Source organism: Zeus faber, assembly GCF_960531495.2.
Source record: "Zeus faber genome assembly, chromosome: 1".
In the NCBI taxonomy this organism is placed as follows: domain Eukaryota; kingdom Metazoa; phylum Chordata; class Actinopteri; order Zeiformes; family Zeidae; genus Zeus; species Zeus faber.
In genome coordinates this window covers 9,769,487-9,788,769 of record NC_137193.1, presented here as the reverse complement: position 1 = coordinate 9,788,769, position 19,283 = coordinate 9,769,487, and positions in this window count along the sequence as shown.

Below are 19,283 nucleotides of genomic sequence, written 5' to 3'. Positions count from 1 at the left end.
AAAAGAAAAGTCTTTGAACTCAACGGCAAAATCTGGAAAAGCATATAAGCTGCTCATATACAGTAAACAATGTATGGACAACTTTAATATTATGCCTCAAATAACCTACTTACATAGGTTTTGCGATATAGTTAGTTGGCAAAAGTTTAGATATCAAGGCAGAAATTTTACATTTATACGTCAAAGTGCCTTTCATTTCTTACAGTGTTATTTTGAATGATCTTCCATCTTAACCAATCGGAATTAAGTGTTTGATTGATGCTTCGCTCAAAGAAAATAACAGTTTTGTTCCGGTGTTAAAAAAGATTGATTCCAGCCATTAGTTCTGATGTTACATAAGGAACTTTCTGACCGCTTCCATAAAAAGGAATAGAAAAGCTGCCGTGCTTAGGAACAGTTTGTTTTCATTAGAAACTGGCAGAATCACAGACAACTTTTGAAATTAATAAAATTAATAAATCATTGAAATGCCTTATTCATGTCACTTTTGGCGCAAAAGCCCCATCGCAACCCCTTAAAAGGAAGGATCAGGTGGTTACGCCAAAGAGCTAGGTGGATTTAATAGGTGAATAATGGGTAACAGACAAAGAATCAAAAAAAAAAAACAATGCTGTAAATATGATGTAAAGTTTGGTTATTTGTGTATACAAATAACCCAAAAATACAGAAAATAAATAGAAAAATATATAAAAAAAATACAGAATATAATCTTTTTTTTCATGTGATTCTATGTCTGTGATTCTGTGTATTTTAAAAATAAAATACTAAAATAAATTATAAAGATACCATATTTTTATATGGGTATCTTTATTATTATTTTCGTGCTAATTATCTATAGACAAATGCAAGAATACTCATCATGACAAATTCCTTGTATATGAAAATATACTTATTCGTAATAAACTCAATGTGAATCTGATACCGGGACATGGCACGCTGCCATTATCCAAGCCTCGGCAATGCTCCAGTTGGGAGGTTTTTCTATATTTTTATGGAATGTAGACCAGCTCCTGGACACCTTTCGCTCACTACCCTTGATCACCGAGAAGGACACACCCCACCCCAGGTTAGAGTTCATCACGGGTCCACCCGCACCCAACTAGGCCTGGAGCCGGGACCCGTGTGGGTTTAGTTCCACATTTTATCATGGCCGGCATTATCTGACAAATTTCCAGGGTCCGTAGGGTTTTCAGCTTGGAGTTTTGGGGCCCGTGAAGACCTCCACCGCAGGTCACACTTTTCCTGGACTATGATGTGTGACAAAACTTTAATGACCTCAAAATTGCAATTGAGACTTAAATGCCTCCAGTAAACAGGAAATAATAAAATAATTCACAGGCTATGCACACACATGGACTTTTGGTCCGCGCTGAAGCACATAGCAGCTTTAAAACGGGTCGCTTGATTGGTATCTAACTACCTAACTAACTGGCTGATTATGCCATTTGAAGCAGCTACCAGAGCTGTAAAGTCACAGTACATGCCTGTGTGTGTGTGTGTGTGTGTGTGTGTGTGTCTGTGTGTGTATCTGGGTGTGAGTGCATGGACAGGAAAAAGGTGGAGGGTGTGGGGTTTTGCGTGGAGAACGAACAGCGCGAGCAGAGCGTCAGCGAAGGAGAGACACAGACATCGGTGCTTGTGACAAAGTGCCAGATTACTTTGTCACACAATCTTCCCGAAAAAGATTGTGTGACGCATGTGCACTGAGAACGAGGCCCGTGCGACGACGCCGTGTGGCTGTATGTATATATATAATATTAATATTAAATAAAAATACAAATAAATAAATAAACAAATAAACAAACAAACAAACAAATAAATAAATATAATATAATATAATATAATAACAAATAACATAATAATATATAATAAATAATATAATAATAATATAATAAAAAATATTATAAAAGAAAAATATAATATAATATAAATATATAAAACTAGTTTTCCCCACTCAGGCCGTTGGGGGGGGGGGGCACGACGAAACAAAAATGATGCCCGGTGTAACACGCAAAGAGAGAGAGAGAGAGAGACAGCGGCTCTCCCCATGCGGCTCAACACAGACGCTAAACAGTCGCTGTTTAGTATGGACGCCCACACCTGCGCCGGCGGAGAGAGGGGAGAGACTCTCCACGTATTGATTTCGCCCCCGTCAAGATGATTGAACTGAATACAGTGCAGAGAGACGGAGCGAGAGAGAGAAAGATGGGGAGAGAGAGAGAGGGAGAGAGAGAGAGAGAGAGAGAGACAGGGCTCGGTAGTAAATGGGCTCTTCCCTTTCTGCGGGCACGTGTTTATCAAGGGGGGGGGCGCCGCGGTCGACGTTCCAACTGCCCCTTAACGCCTAATATTTCTCCTACGTCCGTGTGGTGGATGGATGGGAAGTCGCCTTGTTTTTCTGTTGTTTTTTTGTTTTGTTTTTTTTACCTCCCTTATATGGAGCAGTTACATAACAAAATGGGGGCTTTTCTGCTTGGCGACGACCGCTTTGACGATGTGGGAAGCCTCCCGTAGAAGAGGTAGAACCGCGGGATGCCCGGATAATGGGATACGAGGGAGTGGGTGAAAACAAAACAGATGGAGGAATTAGAGGGAGGGGTAAGGGAGGAGAAACGCTGCACGCTGCCGTCTGCTTGTGCCAGTGTGTGTGTGTGTGTGTGTGTGTGTGTGTGTGTGTGTGTGTGTGTGTGTGTCTGAAGCGCTGGAGGGCTCCGTGCTGGAGTTTTTTACCTTTCTCTCCATGCCTGAGACCTGGGCCCAGAGCACACTGATATGGACTGACAGCCTCACACACACACACACACACACACACACACACACACACACACATATACACACACACACACACACACACACATATACACACACACACACACACAAACACATTCACACACACTCACTCATACTCCGTCTGTATTCACTGGGTGAAAACTCCAGAGTGCCATCCTCCTCTCTCTCTATCTCCGGTGGGGAAGAAAAAACCCCCCCAAAAAAAAACCAGCCCAGACGATGCGCTTCACCTGGAAAACAGCCTTGAAACCTGTCACCCAGGCAGATGGGGCTGGCGTAGGAGGGGGCGGGGGAGGACGGGGGAGAGTTTTCTGGGGTAGGCAGACAGCCCAACACCTGTCAGACAGCATCTCTCGCACACAAAAAAAAGGTAGATCTAAAAAAAAAAAAAAAAAGCTGAGAGCTGAAAATTTGATTTGATCTCTGACGCAGGGCATGTGCCGTGTGTTCAAACTGTCAGATACTGTCTTCACAATAACTGTCACTCTATTTCCTAAAGTGGATCGTACTCCCAACCCCCCCGAATCGACGTGGATCGGCCATTTTGAATAATCTATAGCGATATTGTCGTAACTTGTGGAAATGATTGTAGTAACAGTCGTGGAAATAGCAACGTTGTTGTAACTCAAGCCTTCTCCCTCATTGTCATCCATCTACGTAGCATCATGCATCGTTTATTCATCCACCTACATTTATATATTATATTCTGTGATATTTATTGAATTTTATTTATGCTCATAGCCATGGCCCTTTAACTTAAATCATCCCATGCATGGTCACACTTTTTTTTTTAGTACGTTTGGATATTTTGTACATTTGGCTTTTTGGCCTTTTACCAGACTGCAATCAATTGTTTATGCAAATTGTCTGTTCAGCAATGCACCAATCTGTACCGTGACCAATTCTGCGTGAGTGAAAATGTACTGAAATGAATCTTGGTGATCCTGCTTCAGTTTATTTCTGGAGCCACGGTGTCACAGTGCATTACACTGCTGCCTCACAGCAAGAAGGTCCTGGTTTGGATTCCTTCCCGGGGCGCTGTGGGCACCGCGCTCCGATGGGTTATCTCCCTATAAGGGGGCCTTTCGTGTGGAGTCTGCATGTTCTCCCGTGCTCACATGGGGTTTCCTCTACATAACATAGAATAACCCCCACTAAAAACATCGTCCGACCAGCGATGGACGCTGAAGATGGCCCCCGGGCGCAGTCAGCTGCCCACCGTTCCTGGCTTGCCCCCTGGAGGAAGGACAAGCCTCGATGGGAAAAATTTGTAAAAATACATATTTTGATGTTTGTGCATTTTATGCAATTTGTCCACAAGTGTAGCCAGAAAAAAAAAAAAAAAGACATGAACCCTGCTGCAATTCTGCGGTCCAAAATGGTCAGAATTATTATTGTATTTGGAACGGTACTCTCTCCCAGTGGTGTTTTTTTTTTTTTTCTTGATTGGTGTTTTGTTTTAAGGCCGCACTGTTTGACATTCTGTCTCTACCAACGGCAAACGAGTGTGCTCCAGCCGGTCCCTGTAGTTTCGAATTTGAGAACGGCAACAAGGTATTTTTCTCCACTACCGAGCGGCTTGGAGAAGAGGTTCAGGGCTCAAGGCATTAAAGCTAAAACTCTTAATGGATGGGAAGGTATTTCCACCACGGCCAGCGGAGGCTATTTATAGGCGACCCCCGCCAGGAGAGTTTCTGAACCTTCATTCCCGAGATACTTCTGAAGTTGAATGCATTTCTCTCAGACACTCCTCTCTACATGTCGTCTGTCCATCTTCACAGCGAACACGCACCAACGACACGACCGAACCCTTCCTCTTTCGTCGTAAGCTTTAACGGACCTAATAGCTCAGCCACACACCCTCAAATAGTGGCTGTAGGATAAACCGCACCCTTCCATCCGTGTGGGTGTGTGTGTGTGTGTGTGTGTGCGCGGATGAGATGAGAGGGATAGAGATGGAGAGAATAATGGACGGATGGACGGACAGTGACAGAGGGAGGGAGAACGGCTGGGGGGGGGGGGTATGGATGAGACTGGCCAAAGCTCCGTCTGATGGAACGTTTTGCTCGCTGAGTGACTAAGCCATAAGTCTCCTGCCGTTTGCCCCCTCGCCTCTTCTCTCTCTCTCTCTCCCTCTCTCTCCCTCTCTCTCTCTCTCTGTCTACCGTGTGAAATAACACTACCGTGCCGGATGAAAAGATCCCTCGCCGTCTCTGCTGTCTGCCCTCTTGGACAATCGTCACACACCTACAACACCAGCGGCTCTCTGTTCCTTTATGTTTTGCCCTGCCCCAGCGCATCGCGGGTGTTGATCTGTAGAGTTGGGGCCGCTGGCCTTGGAAGCCGTGGTTTTGAATACTCGTGGCTTGTTGCAATGGAACATCTGTAATATGGACATATGCACTGAAATAAATCCTCACCTCGTTTGAAATCATCTTCACCATAGATGACTGTTGATCTGCCTTTGAAGGCACAATCAGTTACTTTGGACAAATAACAACCACTGAAAGAAGCGGTAGAAACGACACCCACATTGGCAAACACGACGCTCCCCCTTTACAAGACATCTTAGCCTTCATAGAAGAGGGGTCTTGCAACGTCAAACGTTTGGTAACTGAACGTTCGTCCATGTTTGCACCAACAGAAGTGAAACTAGTCCATGGGGAAGCCATCGGTGAAAGCAGTTCAGGGAAGCGTGAATCGATGAAGGTGAAGAGGAAGCGGTGATTGACAGGTCTGGGGATGAGGAGCATTGGCATAGATTGACAACCCCCCACTAAGTCACGGTCAGCGTGCGCTGCGATCCAATAAAATGTTCCTCATCGTGCCATTACAGCAAGTATTTTCCAGTTTAAACAGGTTAGATGTTAACGACTTGGTTGTTAGTTGGTTCCTCAATGTTAAGGGCCACCTCTGAAAATATGAGGGGAAATGGTGCGCTTCCCTGCTTCTGGATTCCTTTGCTATATACACTATATATACTGAATACACGATATATACTCTATACACTGTATACACTATATTTACTATACACTATATATACTATATTCACTATATACACTATATACACTTTATATTCTCTATTCACAAAACACACTATAACCACTATATGCACTATTTTTACTATATATACTATATACACTATATATACTATATTTACTATATATACTATATATACTATAAACACTGTATATACTATATACTCTATATATACTATATACACTATATAAACTACATATACTATATACACTATATACGCTATACACTATATACGCTATATACACTATATATACACTGTATACATGTCATCTCATCAGCGTTCTCAGTCTCTGTATCGTTCCTGTCGTCTGTCAGAATTCACTACACTAGCGCTCACAATGGCCACGCCCCCTTACCGTGAATAACACAGGTCCTCGCTTATCAACCAACTCACTTAACAACCTGGTCCTAAGAACGGAACGTGGTAAGTGAGGAGTATCTGTATATTTATTTTTTTAACCATCACATGTTCACTGCTGAAACTTAAACAGCTAGTCGGCAGCTTTACCCTGACTGATACTGCTATATTGATTTGACAATGAACGTGTACTGTTCCCACAATTCTGCTATAGTTTTTGGATGTGATTTTATTTGTTTCTTGCTCGTTCATTCGTGCCTGCTGGGTGAAGGTGGGTGGCCATCATTGAGGTTGGAAGCACTTGTCTTACCAGCGTGTCAACTAAAAGCTGATTGGACGAGGGGGTGATCGGCCATGAAACGCCCTTATATTCGGAATCATTACATTAGTGGAACAAACACACAGAAGCCATCAAAGATGAAATAGTTACAGGAGAGACACGCTGAAGAAGTTTGACCATGCAAATACCTTTATAACTCTTAAAGTTATACTTTGTAGTTGGTACATTTGTTGATCGACACTGATGCGCTTATTTGATTTGCAATGGATATTGTCCCTCATCTCATGCATTGATTTACCGCATTAGGGATAGGCACTTTTGAGATGTTGTGTGAGCAGTTATGAGATTCAGCTCCCAAGTGAGTTGCTGCTCACAATGAGCAAAAGGAAATTGCAGCTGCAGATTCTACTGTTATGGCTAGTGAGTATGAGTATGTTTATGTGTGCTAATAGAGAGTTTGTTTGTTTATTTATTTATTTACCTATGTATGTATTTATTTACTTATTTATTGAATGTAATTTAATTTAATCTATTTTAATATAATTTAATTATATTGAATTGTATTTTATTTTATTTTATTTCATTTATTTTAAACCTGTGCTGTCAGCATGCTGGGCATTCAACACAGTATTTGTACAGAGTATTTGTATGCCTTTGGATCTGGGACAGAGTTAGTCTGCAAGTTCTCAACCTGCAAAGCAACTCTTTATTCAGTCATTAATCATCAAGAACTGCTGCAATAACTCTGTCCTGTGGACGACCTGTAGGATGACAAGAGCACAGTTTTTGTTACACAGAACCACCAACAATCTGCCTCTTTGGTGAACGATCTAACCATGTTTTGGTCTTTAAACAACTATTCACTACTCCAAGAGGGGGAGAATCACCATGGGTGAAACAAATAAACATAGAACCAAACAACATGTTCATGGAAAAAAATAAACGAAGAAACATCAGACGACAACATTTATCTACAAAGCAGAGTTAATTAAGTCCAGGAAAACTGGAACAGCAATTGGGCACACGGCCACCTCCTGTCATAGCTGTGGCAGTAAATGAGGGAGGAAAGGAGAGGGGTGTAACCAGGAGGGTGCTGGGGGTGTGTTCAAAGAAGGTGCTGATAGTGTGTGCGCCTGTGATGAGACCAGCTGTATGTGTGTGTGTGATGTCTGTGCCTGTGAAGTGTCCACCAGTGAGTGTACGGGAATTGTTCCAATTGGTTCTGGTGTTTAAAGTCTGTATTATATGGTAGCGTTCCTAAGCAGCGGAAAAGGCCCCGAAGCCAACCATGAGTCCCCGGCCGTACAGACACCACACGACCGCAGGAAAACCCCGAGGACCCTGTCTTCAGCCACAGAAGACTCCCCCAACCTCAGAGAAGCCAGAAGCCTGCGGGTAACATCCAAGCCCGGTAGTGGGCAAAGCCCAGTACCGGAGTGCGAGGAGACCCTGCACTCCTGAGGCACACACATACAACCCACCCCCACGTGTAGGCACAAGACGCAGCCGCAGAACCCAGGCCGCGGAAGCCAGGCACGGACCGCAGGCCCGGGGGCCAGGTCCCGTGTCGACAGACCGACACCCTGCCCGAACCGCCCGCCCCGCGCAAGGGGGAGGCCCGCCCAACCACAATTGGCCAGACACCCCATCCGCAAGCCCCGAGCTCCCATCCATGTAGCTGAGTGTGCTCAGTGCAGGGCACCTGGATGTCAGCCCCACCCCACGCCCACCGACGCTTGCAGGCTGCCTGAGGAATACAACGCGACTCCCATATGTGTGAGTACGCCGGCGAAAGGAATAATGGAGAGTTTAAAGAGAGGTGCGGGACAGAGTCAGCCAGACAACAGAGAGCACACATCCTATCCACTTCTCTTTTTGTGTTGGCAGTCATTTTCTTCCATTCAACACTGACTCATAAATCTTACCATGAGTGATTAAGTAGGCCTGATTAATTGCGATTTTACCACAGAAAATTCAATCAGTAAAGCCCCATTACATTTTTCTGTTGGGCAAATGTTTGGAGATAGACTCACACACTCGATTGGCTTAGAACTGGTGACACAACGCTATAAAATAAGGGAGGAGGCGGACTGGTCGCACAGTTGTTTCAGTCACACGGGCAGTAAATTAGTTTCTGTAGAGGCAATTCCATGCATAATCCAACTTAAACAGACTGTTCAAAAAGTTTTGAAAACAATGACATCCCGCCGGTCCACAGAGCATACAGCGTATGACAAAAGCTAAACTTAAAAAAAACAGTCAATGTTTTCAACATTGCTCTCTTCACATAGACTACCGCCTGCTAGCCTACCCCCTCTCGAAGACTAAAAACTGAACGATTTACCAAAGCCAATCGGATTGAATTGCTCATTCGACCCATGTTGTTTCATTGGACAGGATGAATGCATGATAAATGAATGCCCCTGTGCAGGGTTGCAACGTTCCCTACACCCTGGCTGGCATAGTGCACTACAAAGTGAACTGCAGCCCAAATGCCCCCATTTTGGATGCCCTAGGTTGTGATCAAATGTGCCAATGTCACCAAATGCATACCGGATGCACACTTTAGATTTCTCCCCTTTGCAGTCAACTTCAAAGTGGACTTGGTCGCTGCCTATGGTTGGGAATTTGACACGGGGAAGTACCCTTCACATCGCTTGTCTTGATTAGGTATCCCAGCAATCCATTTAGCGTCACAACAATTATAATTCATGCACGTGTAGCAGCATTTCATCACTTCTGTTGGGTTCTAAATCACTTTTCTTTTTGCACTTCACTTTGAACTTGGGACCTCAATGAATTCCCTTTGTGTTGACAATTCCATTAACCCTGCACCTTTGTCCCAAATTCTCCGACCAAGTGAATTGAAGCGCAAACAGACGACGAGGCACACACAGACAGAGGAAGAGTTGCGGGGAGAGAAACAATAAAAATTTGATTGAATGATTCCTTGAATACATGCTGTATAATTAAACACACGGCAGGATACACGGGAGAGTTTCGGGATCCGATTGACAGCCCTGGTCATCGGTTGGCGGTTTTTCTAATGATCTCCGGAGCACATTAGAGACTGAGGGGATTGGCTACGCTTCTCCAACCAAACCCACCTCCGTCCCCACCTCCCTCCCTTACCCTCTGGGTCCACGGCTCACGGCCGGTCCACGGCCGCGAAAGGCAGGAAGAGGAAAGGCTTTGAAGAGCAATAATGAGGAGACAGACACTAGGTGGGAAGGGAGAGAGAGATAGAGAGGTGAGAAGAATGAGGATATAACGGTGGGGGGCAGGGTGGCCACCAAGAGAGCATATATGTTGTGAAAAGATAATGTAAGAGGGTGGGGGGAGAACGGTGGGATAAGGCGGAGAGGCCGAAGGGGGAGGAGAGGCGGGAGGGCTCAATTATCGCGGAAGACACGAAAGGTGCAGAAGCAAACAAAGCGGGCTGTGACGAGAGACAGAAAGGAGGAGGTGGGAAGCTAAAAGCAGGAGAGAATGACGGCGTGTGACATTTTGGTCTTGACACCTTGGTGAGGTCAAGGTTCGTCCTGTGATTCGTCCGCCAAGGAAGCGTGAGAGGAGTCGTCCTTTTTCCCTTCCCGCACCTTCATCGGTCTTTGTCTGCTCGCGAACCAAAATCTTCGCTCCTGGTCGGCAGCCGTCTTCCCAGGCCTGGAGCGGCGATGCCTGGGAAGACGGCTGAGGCCGACGTCCGTGACTCTCGACAAGACTCAGGGATCCCGCTCGCACAGGGCTCAGTCTTCACGGGCCCCGCACGTTGCGTTCTTCCTCGGTAAATGAATCGTTGTTGAAAACTCTATCTATCTATCTGTCTGTCTATCCATCTATCTATCTGTCTATCTATCTATCGTTCTATCTATCCATCCATCCATCCATATATCTATCTATCTATCCATCCATCTATCCGTCTGTCTGTCTGTCTATCTATCTATCTATCTATCTATCTATCTATCTATCTATCTGTCTGTCTGTCTGTCTGTCTGTCTGTCTGTCTGTCTGTCTGTCTATCTATCTATCTATCTATCCATCCATCCATCCATATATCTATCTGTCTATGTCTGTCTGTCTGTCTGTCTGTCTGTCTGTCTGTCTATCTATCTATCTATGAGTGACATTGCCAGTACCACAATTACGTTAATAGTCGCGCAATGAAAACGTAACAGCCTGTGGGACTTTTCTGACCTTGAATTTTATTTATTTTTTCATATTTTTGACCTCGTGTTTGACTGGTTTATGGGGAACATTTGCTCGGTGTTGACTGAGAGAAAAACAGAGAGAGGGAGATTTAGAGGAAAAGGCAGAATGGTGAGGAAGAAGAGGAGCGAGAGAGAGAGAGAGAGGGAGAGAGGCAGACGGAGAGGAGACTGCGGGGTCGTGAGAAAAAGAAGATCTGGATGATGGATGAAATAACGCGTGTGAGGGAGCGGAGGAGCGGGGAAGCTAAGGAGGGAGTAGGAGGAGGAGGAGGAGGAGGAGAGTTAGAGCGAGGCCGGACAAATAGACCGAGAGAGTGAATGAGACAGAAAGGGAAAGAGGTTTACAATCTGACAAAACTGCTGTTTAGCGAGTGGCATGTCTGATTTAGATTGTCCACCAGATTAAAAACGCAGACTGCTCTTATCCTTCCTCGCTCTCCCTCTCTCTCGCCCCATCTCTCTGCCCCACACACACACACACACACACACACATACACACACTCATACATACACACACTCACACACACACACACACACACACACACACACACACACTCATACATACACTCACTCACACACACACACACATACACACACACACACACACACACTAAATCTCTTTTGCAATAATGGGAGGATAAACCCAGTGGCTGTCAAATTAGGTTAGAACAGACACTGTGCTCGGCAAATTCTCTACATTTCAGCCTCTTGGCCTCTACAGTAGGTAACCACAGCAAACTCACCTGTAGAAAGCAACAAATAGACTAAAAACGCACCAGGTAGCCCCCCGAGGCGCTCATGGGAAATTTATAATCAAGGTGTTTGAAATAACACAGCAATAACATTGTAGACACTGTTGCAATGTTGTATTGGATTTATACCTTATATTCATACGCCGATGATGTATCCAGTGCATAGAATCACATTTGTATATTCTGTATATTTCTGCTCGTTATTTTGGGTTGTTTTTGTATATTTGTATATTTTGGCAATTTTTGTGCTGTAATTGTGGGTAAAGCGATGCAGCAATTGTCACCATGACAAATTCCTTGTATATGAAAAGGTACTTGTACTAAATCTGCTAATGGACTCAGTTACCGTTGCTCAATGAACTAGTTACCCTTCTTTTCTCGGGTTCCATTCGTTTGTTGATGAACGTAATGTGTTTTAGTGGAATCCTTAATCGCTTAATGCGGAAAGGGCTGTTAAGCCAATATTCTTTTTGCCTTGGGTTGAATCTGTTTCAAATGTCATTTCTTCATCATCGCGTACATTTTAATGTACGCAGAGTTGGACTCAATACGGCACAACATTTTCAGAATTTATGAAAATTAAGTGATGAGAGTCAATACTGTGGACATAATTGGTGAGTTGTGCTCATAATCGGTGGAGTGATTATAAGCTCTAGGCGGGGGACCAATTGACACCACATGGAATTATTTTACTTGGGGATTATTTGTCTTTCGAATGACAAACAAAATAAGTATGGCCGACCCTTTTAACAACCATTTCATCTCCTCCTGCAAATGGTTTGATAAATGATCTACAAAAGTGTCAAAAGCTGTTAACTTGCTGTTATCTCCGTAGCAGCTTTTATCCCCCCGGGCCTGTGCCAGAACGTCCGTTGGAGGTAGACCATTTTGAATCGGGTTGCTTTTTCACATTTCGCACTTGACCAAATCACCAGCGACCAAAATAATTACAGTCCTCAATCCATATTCTCCCAGCCTGTCCAATATTTTAGAGTCGCTGGTTTGTTCACAACCCGGGTGTCTCTCTGGAGGTTAACAATGTTCTCCAGCAAGCAGCCCGATCACAGCTCAATAAATGCCACAGCTGTTGTTTTGGATGACATTGTTAACTCTCTGGATGAGAAATAACTTTGTGCCGCACTCTGAGGCTTTTGGTACTTTTGGTGGATAAGTTGCTTAAAATGGGTTTTATTGATTCTGCTTATACAGTAACTGGTGTGCCCCATATTGCCAAGTGTCCATCAGGGATCCGTACTGGGTCCTCTACTATTTACTTCAAAGATACAATTTAATGTTATTTAACCCCAGGCGAAATTCAGCATGAATTCAGGATAACGGATAAAGAAATTAGTAGGCTTCGCTCCGTAACTCAGCATTGTTTGTTGTGTTGATGATATAACATCGTCTCCACCGCAGAGTCAGGCCTTCACCATGTTACATTCAGTGCGGGATGGCCTCCCGACATCCTTCACTAATCTTGAATGTGTGATGAACTAGGTAAAAAACAAAATGGAATGTGTGCAATAGTATCAATACTATTAAAATGTGGTTGGATTTGGCTGTGCTTGAAAAGGAGAAGTGGCTCAGGCGGAACATCTTCCACTTAAACCTGGTGTAAAAATGTTCTCGTTTACACTGGAATAAAGCACATTCGTCCTTTGCGAACCAAAAACAAACATCATATAATATAGAATTAATGTCATAATGGAGAAAGAAAGAAATGTTCCATAGTTATGTTTCATCCATGACTCAGGACAGGACAATTATAAATTCAATATTGCGGCGCTCGGTTGCAGGTTGTTTTACGATGGCCTTTTCCATTTGCCAGTTTCCAGACCGCCCACTCCGCCGAGTTGACTGATCCTTCTGAGGCGGAAACAGAGTCTAATGAGTTGACAGTTGTCTCTGATATCAGGCGACTTGAGGGATTATGTTAATGCCGCTAACGGTTTTGCGGGCGATAGACGAGACGGAGAGCAATTTTTTTTCCGTTCTTGTCAAAGTAGCCTCCACGCCGTCATATTGCAACGCTGGGTGTGATTGTGTGTGTGTGTGTGTGTGTGTGTGTGTGTGTGTGTGTGTGCGCGCGCGCGCGCGTGTGTGTGTGTGTGTCTTCAGCTGTGTGGTAGAGACCAGGGTTCAGGTTTTAGGTGGGGTTGTTGTGTTCTTTGGTTCTTTTAAATGGTGGGGAGGTGTCCAGGATGTAGTGCAGGATGTATCCAGGATGTAGTGGGTTGTCGGCCCAGGCGTCGAGGGGGCGGGTTTCATACGCGAGGAGTCCGGGAAAGGGCAAAAACTGTGTGTGTGTGTGTGTGTGTGTGTGTGTGTTGTGTGTGTGTGTGTGTGTGTGTGTGTGTATGCGAGGGGAGTCATTGGAGAGAGAGCAACGGGGAGGAAGCGCCAATGAGGAGGGAGAAAAGAGACGGGACACGGTCAAACCTAGTTGTTTTATTTAGTTCTTGCTGGTCACCTCAGCCCCCCGGGGTTGGTTGTACGCCTGGCGGCGGGGAATGAAGCCTGCTCAGCTTCCCACGCAGATACAGTCTGCGTCTCCTTCACTGCGTCTGTCTGGCTGACACCGCCAAGCGTCACAATATTCTATTTATGTGATGCTACAAGAATGCCTTTTCCTCAAATGTCACAATAAATCTTTGATTGAGGAATGTAAAATATAAAATGTTGTAAGTTGTATATCATAAGCTGTTATTTAGCGTTCATGTTATCAATTACTCTATGATTGTTTGTGAAAGTGAACGACGGTCGATTAAGGAAATTGCTTCGAATTTGCATCCCTTCACATACTCAAAAAAACTGCAATTGCCGTCGCACCATCCGCGTACTTTCACGAACAGCAACAAATCTATGTAAGTGTCCAACTCCCTAGGCTATTTCCAGGAAAACAGGCTGATTGCGTGGAAAGAGAACCCACCTGTGAAGGAGATCAAAACAAGTCATCCTGCGGACGGGGGGTGTCGATATTGGATACTGTGAAAATTTCAAATTTAGTGGCAAATACGTGATATATATTATGGAATATTGGTCCAAGCCTAGTGTCCATTGTTCCTCTCAGCTTAGATTTTGGCTTTTAAAGTTCCCAATGGCTGAACGGCGGCTGGTGAACACTCCGGTCCGATCCATTCCATGCTCCGTGTTTGGCCTCGAGGCCCGACGGCTGACAACGGCCGTGTCATTGCTCTCTCAGACTGCACTGTAAAGAAAAAAGGACACCTAGGAGAGTAGGAGAATGAAAGGAAAGCCATTTTCATTGATTGGTCTGCTGTTTTTGTTAATGATCCCATAATGGCACGGCGAGAGTGCAGTTTGGCTGCCGTAGCGGCTCGGCATGGCTTTGATCTTCTTTAACGGGGAAAGAAGAGAATTATTAGCGAGCCATTAGGTTCGCGACTTTTTCCACTTCGTCTCGGTCAACAGATCCGGCGCATGGCGGAAACCTGGTTTTCACTCCCGTTTTTCAGAGATAGCCAGATGGACAACTCTCAGTGATTTGCTCCCTTTCTCCTGGTACGTCACCGAGCCAGCCACGAGAACCATTTGCGGTTATCAAACACTTAAGGGCGAATTCACAAAACGATTGCATGCTTTTGTGGCCGTTAAACCTGTTCAAATAAGCGCATATTAAAATGTCTAATTCACAAAGCACCCGGAAGCGTTGAAATGCACCATTGCATGCAACTGCGCTGCCACGCAAATAGCGTCTCAGTGCGCCGGTGCCATTTGCGCCTTTTAAAATATTTAATATTTATAAATATATATAAAGTATTATTCATACATTTGGTTGGAAAATTGGCCCCTTTCTATGCAAATGAGCCTCGTTGCAAGAAAAATCCTATTCACACACAGGCCCCACTGCCTGCACGATCAGATACCTGTCATTGGGTTTTGAAAATAAGCTAAATTGAAATCCGTGCCCTGCCCTGGACTCTGTACAAAATGGTACATTTCTCTAGAACGCTGAACAGGGAGGGCGTTATATCACGTATTTTTGGTATATACGCTTAAAAGCCTCTGAATCTAATGAATGTATCGCTTTTATTAGAGTTATGGACTCTCGCTCTCATTTTTACTGCCACGGGCCAAAGCTGCATTTTTTTTATACTGTAAAGAAGATGAAGAATCGTCCGTGACATTTACAGCATATAAAAAACTGCAGTATTGTGCAGTGCAGCAGCGCCGAACAATAACTCGTAATATATGTATATGCACATATGTTGACATTTTATGACACCGTTGCAACAAAACCTTTTCCTTAGTGAGCAACAGCGCAACACAAGTGTCCAGGGACTCATTGTGTGTGTGTAGGAAAAGTATTAGACCTCAATTCTTTGGGCCGTTAAAACTGCTACCGCAAAATGGACTACTATAAGTACTATTGTTTCGAAATATATTTATAGAAATCTTTCCTCGTGAATGGGAGTGTATGTGTGTGTGTGTGTGTGTGTGTGTGTGTGTGTGTGTGTGTGTGTGTTTGTGCGTGTGGAGGAATCCTTTGATTTGATCTTTATCTGCTTAAACGTATCGTGTGTGTGTGTGTGTGCAGTATTTTCCTGAGGTTATCTGTACTAGCGGCGGTACCCAGAGAGGAAAAGATAGCGTCAGCAGATAGACAGAAAAGAGAAATAAAAAAACAAAAGAGAAGAGCTGTGTGGAAGAAAAAATGGTGGGGTGATAAGTGAAATGAATCCGCGGGAAACTGTGGGTGGTGTTTGGACCTTTTTGGAAGATATGTCACATTGCTTATCGCTCCACTCTGATGTTCGCAGATGACGCAAGTATATTGCTGAGGGCTCAACCCAGGTGTGGAAATATTTCTATGAATTATCAGTAATTTTACTGGAACATTGACGTGCTTTCTCATCATATCTGCCTGTTTTCAAAAATCCCATTTGATAGAATACGGCAGAGGCCAGATAGAGAGTCAGAGAGTACATAACACGGCCTGAAACGCATCGTGATGCATTTGGAGACACAAATGCATCACAATGTGTTTGAGGCTCCCACCTTCTCACGGTTGTTCATTTTGACGACAAAATGATGCATCGCAATGGTACAGCAGCTAATACCGCACGACACCTTTTGAGGAGATGATACACAATCAATTTCAACAGAGCCCTGTAATCAATAATCGTTTGCACGTGGGCACCTTTGTGCGGCGGCGTTCCTGAGACACAGCTCAGTGTGGGGACTTTACACAGATGAATTCATCATGAGAGTAATAAATACAATATATAAAAAATGTATTTAATATATAAATACAAAAATATAAAAATATATAAATCTTTAGTATTGAAATTGATAATTTATTTGAGTATGTAAGTGTAATTGAATATGTATTATTTGTATTTATTATTATGAAGTATTTTAAATGTATTAGTACTTTGAAATGAAAGAAATATATATAGATGTATTTTATTAATTAAAAATCATCACAGCGAGACAAAGGGAGGGAGGTAGAGAGAGCGAGAGAGAGAGAGAGAATCTACCTGTGCATGTGCATTTTCTTTCATTGTTGCTGGGAAACAGTATGTTCCACTAATGAATATCACTTTGTTTGTTTGGCATGTTAAATTAGCGGGAGTCAAACATGCACACACACACACACACACACACAAACACGCCCACACGTGCGTACCATACACACACACACACACACACACACACACACACACACACACACACACACACACACACACACACACACACAACACACACACACACAACACACACACACACACACCTATGCACGTAGTGTGCAAGCTTTGCACCCTCACATCACAGGAGGTCTCTACCTCTTTTGGTTTCTCCTCCTCTTGTTTTCCACTACTTCCTGTTACCTGCTGTTGTTGTCAACCTGGAAACCTCCTCCCCTCTCTCTCTCGCGCTTCCTCTCTCTCTCCCTCTCTCTCTGTCTCTCTCTCTCTCTCTCTCTCTCTCTCTCTCTGCACATTTATGCGCTTATCACTGACGTGCACGCGTCTCAGAGGCCATACGTCAGAAATGGAAATTAGGAAATATATCTACCTGTTTGTGTGTTTGTTTCGCTGGACTTGTGAGGTCCGCTGTCCTAGAATAAGTGTCTGAGTCCTCACTTAGTGTCAGGTGTATTTACTCTGACCTCACCTTGATAACATTACAAGAATGTGTTTGTGTGTATGCGTGTGTGTGTGTGTGTGTGTGTGTGTGTGTGTGTGTGTGTGTGTGTGTGTGTGTGTGTGTGTGTGTGTGTGTGTGTGTGTGTGGTTAAGTAGGATTTTCTCTATTTTGAGAAATGTGAAGGTGAACTCATTCAGATGGAACACTGACTCTGAGAAAACAGGGGGGGAAAAACACAGAGCGAGTCTGGGATGACAAGTGTTCTGTGTTCTTCATCTCTGTCTCACACACACGTGCACACACACACACACACACACACACAGACACACACGCGCACACACACACACACACACACACACACACATATAGAAACACACCCACACCCACACGCCTGCACCCACACATACACACCTCTCTAAAGATGTGCAAGGAGCTGACTTTAGCTAGAAATACGAAAGCATATGTAAAATGAAACATGAACACACACTTACACGGACTACACACACACACACACACACACACACACACACACACACACACACACACACACACACACACAATGAGGTTGACTGGTCGTTGGATCGTTAAAATGAATACTCTTCATCACATGTACTGAATATTTTTGTAAGGTCTTTCCATTACAGTTGTCAATAGTGACGAAAAGTTTGCCTCCTTTTGGAGATCAGGTTCTATGCGAGTCCCTGAGCTAAAAACATTTGTGACATTTTTCGACTCGTCCATGTTATTCGCTTGGTACCAGTTGGAGTGCAGTCCCTATTCAGCGGGCGTGGCTCTCTTATCGGCGAGGTGACCGAATCAGACTCCTGAACGCCTGCGTGTCAGGCTGCGGAGCAGGCGCCAACGGACTGAGACGCCAACGACTCTTTGGTCGGAGAGACTCCTGAGGCCTGAGTCACTGAATGAGTCGTTCGATGATCACTATTTGTCGGGTGTCAAGGTAATCAGCTCGTCTGAGTGAATCATGAATCAAACTGTTTCAGCTCTTAACCTGCACCCGTTCCAGGAGGAATGAACGTGTACGGCTCTGAAAGTTGAACGTCATCAAGCGGCAACATGTTTTTTTTTTTGACCAGCCTGTGATGGGAACGCAGTGCCAGTAAAAATAGATGTAAATGAAACACAATGACAGTCATGTCTGAAACTAATAATTGTTTTTTTTCTGCATCATAGGACAAGCCCCCTGGACTGGTGGCCAGAGCTGTGTGACGCGAGGCGTAGCGGCTTCCGTGGGGAAAGGGGCCATTCATTGCCGATGCTTGGGAAAAACCGCCGCTGACCACGGTCGCCTTCCACCGTCACCGCTGCCTCCGCTGCTGCTGTGAATGGATGTTGGGTTGATGTCCAGCCACCGCGCTCCGCCTTCGCCGACTCGGTGAGCAGTGGCGTGTCTTTAGGATGTCGCCGAGGGAGCGTCCCGCGTGAGACCCCCCTGCCCACCTCCGGTGATAGTACCGAGTTTGTCTCTCCAGCTCTCTAGGGGGACCATGACATGGCTGCTCCATGGATTTAAATGAGGATCGTTGTTGCTAGCAGCCACCACCACCACCACCCACCCACCCCTCCACCCACCCAGCCACCCTGCCACCCAGCCACCCAGCCGCCCACCCCTCCAGCCACCCAGCCGCCCAGCCACCCAGCCACCCAGCCAACCAGCCGCCCAGCCACCCAGCCACCCAGTCACCCAGCCGTCCGGCCATCCACCCGATCCACAAGACGGAATA